Consider the following 9601-nt stretch of genomic DNA (forward strand, 5'->3'; position numbering starts at 1 on the left):
ATTCCTCTGATCATCCTAGTGGCCCTTCTCTGTACCCGTTCCAGTTTGAGTTCATCTTTTTTAAACATGGGAGACCAGAACTGCACACAGTACTCCAAATGAGGTCTCACCAGCGCCTTATACAACGGAAGCAGCACCTCCTTATCCCTACTAGATATACCTCGCCTAATGCATCCCAAGACCGCATTGGCTTTTTTCACCGCCATGTCACATTGTCGACTCATAGTCATCCTGCGGTCTACAAGGACCCCTAGGTCCTTCTCCTCCTCCGTTACTTCTAACCGATGCGTCCCCAGCTTGTAACTAAAATTGTTGTTAGTCATCCCTAAATGCATCACCTTACACTTTTCACTATTAAATTTCATCCTATTTCTGATACTCCAATTCACAAGCTCACATGATGCACCACGAAACAGTAATACATATTAAGAGGGTACCAGAGCATTTGTTCCCACTAGTGAAAGACCTGACTGGAAAAAACATAGAAGTGATGCAGACAAGAAACTACCAGTTAATGGACATTTTACTATAGGTTCCTCTGCATTTCTTTGTTTTAGTTACCCAAATGTAAATTGAAGCTCTGAGCACATCACCGATTTGCTATCAGCTTTACTGTGCTCCCCAAACATTGCCTCTTGGGGAAACCACTCGATTGGAATTTCTAAACAGGAGACTGAATTTTCAGCCAAAGCTGCACAATAGGTAAGGGCTGGTGGAGGAAAAATAAACTGGCAGTAAGCAGCATGTAATTGTTCATGTCACATGCCAGGAAGCAAAAATAAGTAACTGGTGTCTCTGATGTCCCTGAGACTTCATTTAACCTAGCCAAACATCTTCAGCCACAAAGGAAGACTAGTATATGTCATTGTGCTATCTATATTCTGTGTCTCGCTCTGTAGCTCTTTCAATACCCTGCTTTGAGCACACTTACTCTGCTTTGTGCAGCACACTGTCGTGTTTGCAGTACCCAAACAGTACAGAGACGGTGTCAAAAGTCAAATATTCATAAAGTAAACACTACTTGAAGAGTTTTCTCTGCAGACACCAGAGACCATTTTGACACAATAGAGATAGTAGGACAAACGGAAACATTCCGCTTAAACTCCATCAGGAATTTTGATATGTGAAGCATTCTTATTTACTGCTTCTTGAAGTAGAAATACGTCCACTTTCAACCTGTCTTCACCATTGTGGAGGGGGATTTTGCATATTGGGGGGGGAGGTGCTAAATGGAAAATGCGATAACACCATAGACCAGCATGAGAACTGGGAGACTCAAGAAGGCAGAGATACACAAATTTCTGTTTCAAGTATCAGAGGGGTAGCCGTGTTAGTCTGAATCTGTAAAAAGCAACAGAGGGTCCTCTGGCACCTTTGAGACTAACAGAAGTATTGGGAGCATAAGCTTTCGTGGGTAAGAACCTCACTTCTTCAGATGCAAGAAGTGAGGTTCTTACCCATGAAAGCTTATGCTCCCAATACTTCTGTTAGTCTCAAAGGTGCCACAGGACCCTCTGTTGCTTTTTACAAATTTCTGTTTGTGGATCCTAACTTCTGCCCTCCTTTAGCCACTCATCCTCTTAGGTCTAGCTAGCTGTGAAGGAGATCCATCTTCAAGAGGGGCCAGGTACCCAAGCAACAGCAAGTTAAGAGCTGTGGATCTGTCTTCCCATTTTTTGATTCTGAGGCAAGAAAGGAGGCTTTGGCCCTAAATCCATCATCGCTGATCTCCACAATTCCTAGAGTAGGCGTTCAGATTCAGTGGCTTCCAAAGTGAGCTCTTCCACATAGGATTCTAGTCACTACTTCTGATGATCTTAATTAGTATTTTATCACTATTTAATACTAATAAATACAATAATAATAAACAGATTACATTAATGATGTTCATACAAAGATTATGAAGTTACTTGGCTGCCATAGTTCACTAATCATCATCAAAATTATAATGGGAGCTGGTCTTGGCTTCATAACAACTTTCAGTGTAGCCTCCTTCATTCGGTTTCTCATAACTTTCAGAGGTTAAGGTGTTCAAAAGTTCATGTCTGAAGATGGGCTTCTGAATATGATTTCCCAAAGTGCTGAGTAATAGTAGCTCTAATGAATCCGCATAGTTCCCAATTAGAAAATTTGCATCCATTGCCTTTTTTCTTTTGCAAGCCTGTGATGCTGTGAGATCATTGAAAATGAAGCTCCTATGATTTGCTTTTTTTTTCTCAAAAGAAAGAAGATTCCATACAAAAAGCAGCATAAAGAGAATAGCAGTTAACCATTTAAAGCCAAGAAATACCAAAAGTTAAGGTTGCACATGCAGTTTAAACTCTGCTATGTCATACGATTTGAGAAACAGAACACCAGCATGAAATTGAGGATTGTATCATAAAGTAATGTGGATCTGGGATGTGTTCCTGAATCCTTCACTCTTGCATTTGAGAACATACCGTAATTGTGCAAATTTAACATCCACTTAAGTTAGATATTATATATTCCATGCAAAAATTAACATTTTATATCTTCAAAATGTTGTACAGACTCCAGTTATCACAACACCCTATGAGGAAAATAAATAAGTGATTGTTCCCATTTTTTCAGATGAGGAAACTGAGTCTTCCCAAAGACATACAGAGCTGCAGAGAGAGGCAAGCAGTGTAAACTGAATTTTTATAGCATTGTATGCTGAAACAAGAAAAGTTCTGCTTTGATCTATGTAGTCAAAGGTGTAGGGGAAAATCCAGCTTGAGGTTTGTGAGTGGATACAAATAAGAAGGTGGAGCAGGAGTATAAAACATCTGGGTCCTACTAAACTTGCAAGTGTGGCTGTGGGTGAGGTATAAACATTTTCAGATATCTGCAGGGTTTAAATACTATGAAATATTTATGAAACATTATGCTTACGGTCACACAAAGAGGCGCAACTAGGAATAAGGGGATGAAAGATAGCAAAGAAAAAATGTAGGCTACATATTGGGCTCAAAGCCTAATAATGAGGTCTGCTAAACTGGGATTGTCTCCTCACGAAAGCAGTGTACTCCCCTCCCCGCTCCCCTCTCCCTCCCCCCCACTTGAGTCCAGACTGGACAGAGCATTACAGTATTAAATAATGTACTGAAAAGGACAAAAGCATAATCAGACCTTCTCAGGAAAATGGATGAGATGACTCAGTAGGTCCTTTCCATCTTAGATTTCAATGGCCCAGGTCATACAGGAGACAGTGTGGTCCAATGGATGGAAGTCAGAATTAGGAGTGCAGAGACCTGGGCTCCAGATCTTAGTCTTCAGCTTAGCTTTGCCTAAGGATTCAGTGATTGACCCTTATGGTTCTGTGATAATTGGAATTATTTTCCTATGCCTTGGAACTGCCTTCAAATAATTGTCTGCTGTGTGTGACATTACACTCCATATTCTTTAGGAAAATATGCTTATGATATGGATATGACATAACCGAGATATATTTTATACAAGATGGCTCATGCAAGATATCATTGGAAAGGTTATGATTTACTGAATGTGATTATCTAATGTGTATGCATGTATCATTTCTGTATCTAAAGTTAAGAATACTGACTAGGTAACAATTACAGCTGTGTGTGTATTTGGGAGACACCAACCAGACAACCGGCCATCACAGCCCTGATAGTCCATTAGGAAGAAACAATGAGACTGTGAAGATACTAATCTCTCTCCTTCCTGAGAGTCATCCTGGGACTAGCTGTGACACTACTAGGTCAGGTGGTCCTGCTACCTGGTACTAAACACTATCTTGGACTTCTAGGGAGGTCAAGTTTGGAATACAATCCCGCCTTATGTAAATTCTATTTAAGGCTGGGAGGGAAGGCATTCCAGACTCTCCTCCATGGCCTACCCAAGAAGAAGGACTGCTGAAAGAACCTGAAGGGAAAGGCAGGGGTGAGTCCAGACTGAGACTGGGGTCCAGTCTGTAAGAAGAAATAACTAGAACTCTGAGCTACAGAAACTCTACATCCTGCCTAATTCAACATTTAGGGTGAGAAATTACATTTCGTAACCTGTTTCTTTAGTGAATCAAGCTTAGTTTGTGTTTTGTTTTATTTGCAGAGTAATGTGCTTTGTTCTGTTTGCTACCCCTTTAACCATTTAAAATCTGCCTTTTATAGATAATAACATTTGTTTTGTTTATTATTAAACCAGGTTTGTAATTTCTAACTCAATGGGGATGGGGGCGCACAAGAAGCTGTATATATCTTCCTCCACATTGAGGGAGGGGGCGAATTTATGAGCTTGCATTGTTTAGATTTCTCTACAGCTCAAGACAATATATCTTTGGGTCTGCACTCCAAGGGAGGTGGACACCTGAGTGCTGGGGCAAGTCCCTTTAACTGAGTCTTCCCAGAGCTGATCTCAGTGTCTGTGTCTTTCTGCAGCAGGGTGTGGCTCTGCCTGTGTGTGTGCTAGAGGAGGCTTAAGAGCCTGGCTGAGCAGGACAGGTTAAAGGGGTTGCAGGCTGGCAGAACAGGCAGACTCAGTGGTATCTCAGCACATCAAGTGGCATCTTGAAGGGGGGCAACCCATCACACTGGGATGAAACAGTATAATTATGGGGTACTATTCCAAAGGACACATTCATTTTCATATCCTGAAACAGAACTATCTGGGACAAAAGACAGCAATGCCAATTAATATGAGGCTCATATGCTCAGCAGATGAACTGCAATTCACCCCTCAGCCCCCATATTCATTTTCCATGGATATTTATTAAGTAAACATCAAATATGGGCTGATCATCTTTTGACCCAAATATGATGCACTTCTTTAGTATCCTTTTATAATTAAAAGCAACTGAAAAAGAAAACAAAATAAAGAATAGTTGTTTTAATAACATAGACCAGCAATGATTTGTAGTATTAAAATTTGGAAAGGGGTTAGTTTTAAATATATATTGCTTAAATAACTGGGAGGCCTTAATCTTTCAGAAGTAGTCCACTCAGAACACAGTGTAAGCATGGACTCTATTGAACTTGGGTATACAGCCAAGTCCCAAATATTCAGGATTAGCTCAAAGTACTTGAACTGTGTCATAGCAAGTTCATTCACAGAACACTAGGGCCATTCAGAGCAATGAAAAACTTAATCTGGTAGAATATGAAACAGACTAATAAGACACAGTTCTGATCGGAAACCCATTCCTTGCATCTTGCACACCATGGTATCCTTATGGACAAGGAATGTCATGGGCTTTCTGAACAACAGAAATGTGCAATTTCTTTTCCAAATGTACATCTATTTGCTTTTGTCTTGTTGATAGGACCCTTCATTATGTCCATAAAGAATAAGTTTATGTTTTTGTCTTGTCTGTACAGATTTTGGGACTTATTGTATGAACTGCTAGAGGGCAATGTCATCCCTTAATAAAAGTTTATTACACTCTGATTTCACTGATATTGTGTGTTACTCATTTATTTATTTTTTTGTTCTAAAGCCCAAATTATTCCAGCTAATTTACCGCAAAACCACTGTGAGCAACTGGGAATGTAAAAGACTTGTCAGTTTTATTTTTGATACAGATGTTCCCTTGAAATAATCATTTAGGGCTAGATTGTCACAGCCCTTACTTGGTCATGCAGGGATGCTTGGAAGAGTAAGTCATACGGGGAGCATATCAAAGGCACAAATATGTGCTAGATAACAACTCCCTTTCACTTTCAATAGGAGTTAGGTGCCAGACTTCCCTCTGTGCCTTTGAAAATCTCCCTGAGTGTCCACAGTTGCTCCCATGTGCTCTTTAGAAATGTGCATCATTTTATTTGCCATTATTTTGGGGCTTTAGTCAGTTAAGGTTACAAGTTGCACAGCTGTTTACTTGGCAAGTCAGGGCTTACTTCCTGGCCCGATACCTTCCTTCACTTCCAGCAATGTTCTGTAAAAGTGGCTATGGCCTTTTGGTAGGGTGGGATTTTCTATTGAATTCTAGGAAGTGGGAGCTCTCCTCATGCCACTAATATGTCAGACCTAGTCTATACTACACAGTTTTGCTGACAGAAGGCAGCTTTTCTCGACAAAACAGGGGAGGTGTACACACTACAGTGCTCCTCCTGCCAACAAAACTCTCCTGCTTTGCCAACTTTCTAGTCACACAAAACCAAAGACCCTAGCCCCTCCCCTTCCCTGAGGCTCCGCCCCCCGCTCACTACATTCCCCCTAGAATCATAGAAAATTAGGGTTGGAAGAGACCACAGGAGGTCATCTAGTCCAATCCCCTGCTCAAAGCAGGTCCAACACCAACTAAATCATCCCAGCCAGGGCTCCCTCAGTGGCTTGCTCTCCTACACCCACACTCACATTCACTGGGCTGGGGCAGGGAGTTGGGGTACAGGAGGGGGTGAGGGCTCTGGCTGGGGCTGAGGGCTCTAGGGTAGGGCTGGGGAATGAGGGGTTTGGGTGCAGGAGGGGGCTTCAGCCTGGGGAGTGGGGCTGAGGAATTCGGAGTATGGGAGGGGAAGCGGGTTGAGGCAGGGGGTTGGGGTGCAGGAGGGGGTGAGGGCTCTGGGCTGGGGGTGCTGACTCTGGGGTGGGGCCATGGATGAGGGGTTCAGGGTGTGGGAGGACTCTGGGCTGGGGCCAGTGATGAGGGGTTTGGGGTATAGGAGGGGGCTCCAGGTTTGGGGGGCTCAGGGCTGGGGCAGGGGCATGGGGTTGGGGCGCAGGCTTACCTCAGTCACCTCTCGGTCAGCGGCGCAGCAGGGGGGGGCTAAGACAGGCTGCATGCCTGTCCTGGCACCCAGCAGTGCTGGAACATTTATAGTAGTGAAAGTGCTGAAAGCAAGCCCCCTTATCCCCCGAGACTGGGAGCAGGACTGTGTCTCCGGGAGAGGGGGACCTGGACAGGGGGCCAAGGCCACAGCTGGGGGCGGGCATGGGGCCAGGAGTGGAGCCCTTGGCAGGGGCCAGCAGCCAGGCCCCCAGGAGCAGAGCCCCGGGAGTGGGGGCCTGGAAGTGGGGGTGTGGCCAGCGCGGGGCCCTGGAGCCAGCAGCTGGGACACGTGCGCCCCCTCCCCTGGGAGCAGGGCATGTTTGTGGGTAGCACGCACTGCACCCCTACTTCCCATGCCTATGCTGGCACCGTTCTGTGCATGCCCGGGAAGCAGCAAACAGCCAGCAGGTCCGGGTCCTAGGCCGGGGGGTTGGGGGGGGTAGGAGGCTCTACGTGCTGCTCTCACCCACAGGCACTGCCCTCCCTGCTCCCATTGACCAGACACCAGCCAATGGGAGTGAGGAGCTGGTGCTTGGGGAGGGGGCAGCACGTGAAGCCCCGTGTCCTCCCTCCCCTCCTGCCTAGGACCTGGACCTGCTGGCCACTTCCACAGCGCAGTGCAATGCCAGCCAGGACTGGTAGGGACTAGCCTGCCTTAGCACCGCAGCACCGTTGACCAGAGCAACCAGGGTCCCTTTTCAACCAGGTGTTCTGGTCAAAAACCAGACACCTGGTCACCGTAGGCACAGAGTTTTTTGCAGTAAAGTTAGAGCAACAACGTGTCAGTATAGACGCTGCGTTCATTAAGTTGCCGTAAATGGCCTCTAGGAGGTATCCCACAATGCCCACCATGACCGCGCTGCTCACCGTTTTGAACTCTGCAGCCCTGCATCCAGCTACACAGGCTTTCGCCCCTCCATTTCAAAGCTCCAGGAAGTGTTGAAATTGCTCAGGGTGGAGGAGAGCTCACATAGCTACTGCCCAGCTGAGCGTAGCGGTTCCCAGCAGCAAATGCACTCTTGCCTGGACTACAGGGTTTTGGGTGGATCTCCTTGGTCTGTGGGGAAAGGAAGCTGTGGAAGAACTCAAAGGGAAACACAGAATCAAAACATTTATGTGGAATCCTGCTCTCCCTGGCACTGCCTGCGACCAGAGCAGCAGAGAGGCAGGGCAGGCTGATGATGTGGGAGAGGGAGAAGAGACTCATGCTGGGCTGTGCAGAGTCAGGGAGGGAGGCAGAGCCTGGTGTCGGGGGTGTTCACCTCCCCCCACATACTGATCTCTATTGAGCTGGGGTGAGGAGATAGCGGGACACCAGTTGTCTGTGCACCAGCTTCTGCCTCAGGATTGGTTGCTTCTGGCTGCTATCTGAACTTAAAGAGACAGCATGCCAACATACTCACTCTCTCCCAACACAAACACACACACACACTCCTCCCCTCTCCTCTCCTCCCTCCCCCACACTTCATGGAAAAGCTTCTGGAAATCTAGTAGGATGCCCATGAAACGATAGGATTGAGAAACCTGCCTCATGTGTTGCTGTACCTGCCCCAGAAGGCATTGTAAACCCTTCCCAAAGCCCCCTGCAGCAAGTTGCACAGTGGGATAGCTACTTCTGTGTCGATGCAAGAGCTGCTATTGTGAATGCGATGTGTCGAAACAAGGAGCATAGTGTGGACAGGCAACAGAGGTTTAATTACAGCGGTGGCTGTATGTCAGCATAACTTGCATCAGAAAATTTTGTAGTGTAGAAAATGCCTTAGTCTGCTGCATGTCCATCTCCTTGATCAGGGCTCTGCGTCTCACCTTGCCTATGAGTGTATATATGTATACACTGTACACAATAGAGATGATCTGGGGAGAATTAATTAAAGTAGCATACACTGACTGTCCATCACCTTGCCTTTCCCATTCCAAATCTAAAGAGACTCCGTGTAGGTTAAAATGAGTGATACCTTACAGCTAATATTCCTGACTGTTGAAGGACATAACTGAGCTGGCAGGCTTTTGAGGAGAATGGAATTGGCAACACTCATTCAACAACCTTTGGTGATTAGTGGCAAGACAGTATGGCTTCAGATGCTGAATGGACACAGCTGCCTGGCCCTGCTAGAAAGAGATAGGAATTAAGCCATGAAACTAATGAACAGTAAAGGAGGCAGAAGGGAAGGTTATGTTGTCTTTCACCAAATGCTGAAGTTCAGGATTTTAATTCTCTGCCCTGCATCCTGCACAGTCAAAAGTGGTAATCAAAAAAGGTTAAAACGGACTTCTGCAGCTATCCTGTATTTGTGTTCTCTTCACCATTAGAAATTTCTCCTCTCTTGGCCTCCACTAGAGCTAGAAGTTCTCCTCTGCACTATGTAGGCTACATCAGCCTCTAGTATACAAAGAGAACAAGTCCAACACTACTAGCAAGATACTGATGAAAGGCATCTACTGCAGCCCTTGACCTTTGAGGGACAGAGACACTTCCATGGCCAGGTGCTCAGAGGTCTGCACCATTTAGGCAGGTACCGTCTTGGCTTTATTACAGCATGTTTACAATTATATAAATACACATGCTAAGACCCCAGTCTTAGCTAAGACCCCAGTCTTTCACTACTATGGGTGCACCTGAGCTCCATAGGGAGGTGGGGAAAAAATGTTCTAAACTATGCTGACCTGCAATCGCTAAGGGGACCACGCCAGCTGCTGAGCCTAACAGAAGAGCAATAGCATTCTGGCCATGCCTGCCTCACCCTAAAAATACTCCTAGGATCTGGGGCTATGAGGGGGAAGTGGTGTGGAACCATTATGCTGGCTCTGGGATACCCAAAGAATGCCATTTTACTATGGGTATCCCCTGCAAGTGGTGAGTTTATTGCACCTTAT

The 9601-nt window shown here is 45.6% G+C and overlaps 1 long non-coding RNA gene across 1 annotated transcript in view; it reads right to left on the minus strand.

The window, feature by feature from the left end:
* The window catches only part of LOC128834796 (uncharacterized), a 131793-nt gene extending 124049 nt beyond the window's left edge, over positions 1–7744 (minus strand). The window contains exon 1 of the long non-coding RNA XR_008444489.1: positions 7595–7744. This is a non-coding gene — a long non-coding RNA (uncharacterized LOC128834796). The remainder of the gene's footprint in view (positions 1–7594) is intronic.
* Positions 7745–9601: the final 1857 nt, after the last annotated feature.

The sequence above is a fragment of the Malaclemys terrapin genome, chromosome 3 (genome assembly GCF_027887155.1).
Source record: "Malaclemys terrapin pileata isolate rMalTer1 chromosome 3, rMalTer1.hap1, whole genome shotgun sequence".
NCBI lineage: Eukaryota > Metazoa > Chordata > Testudines > Emydidae > Malaclemys > Malaclemys terrapin.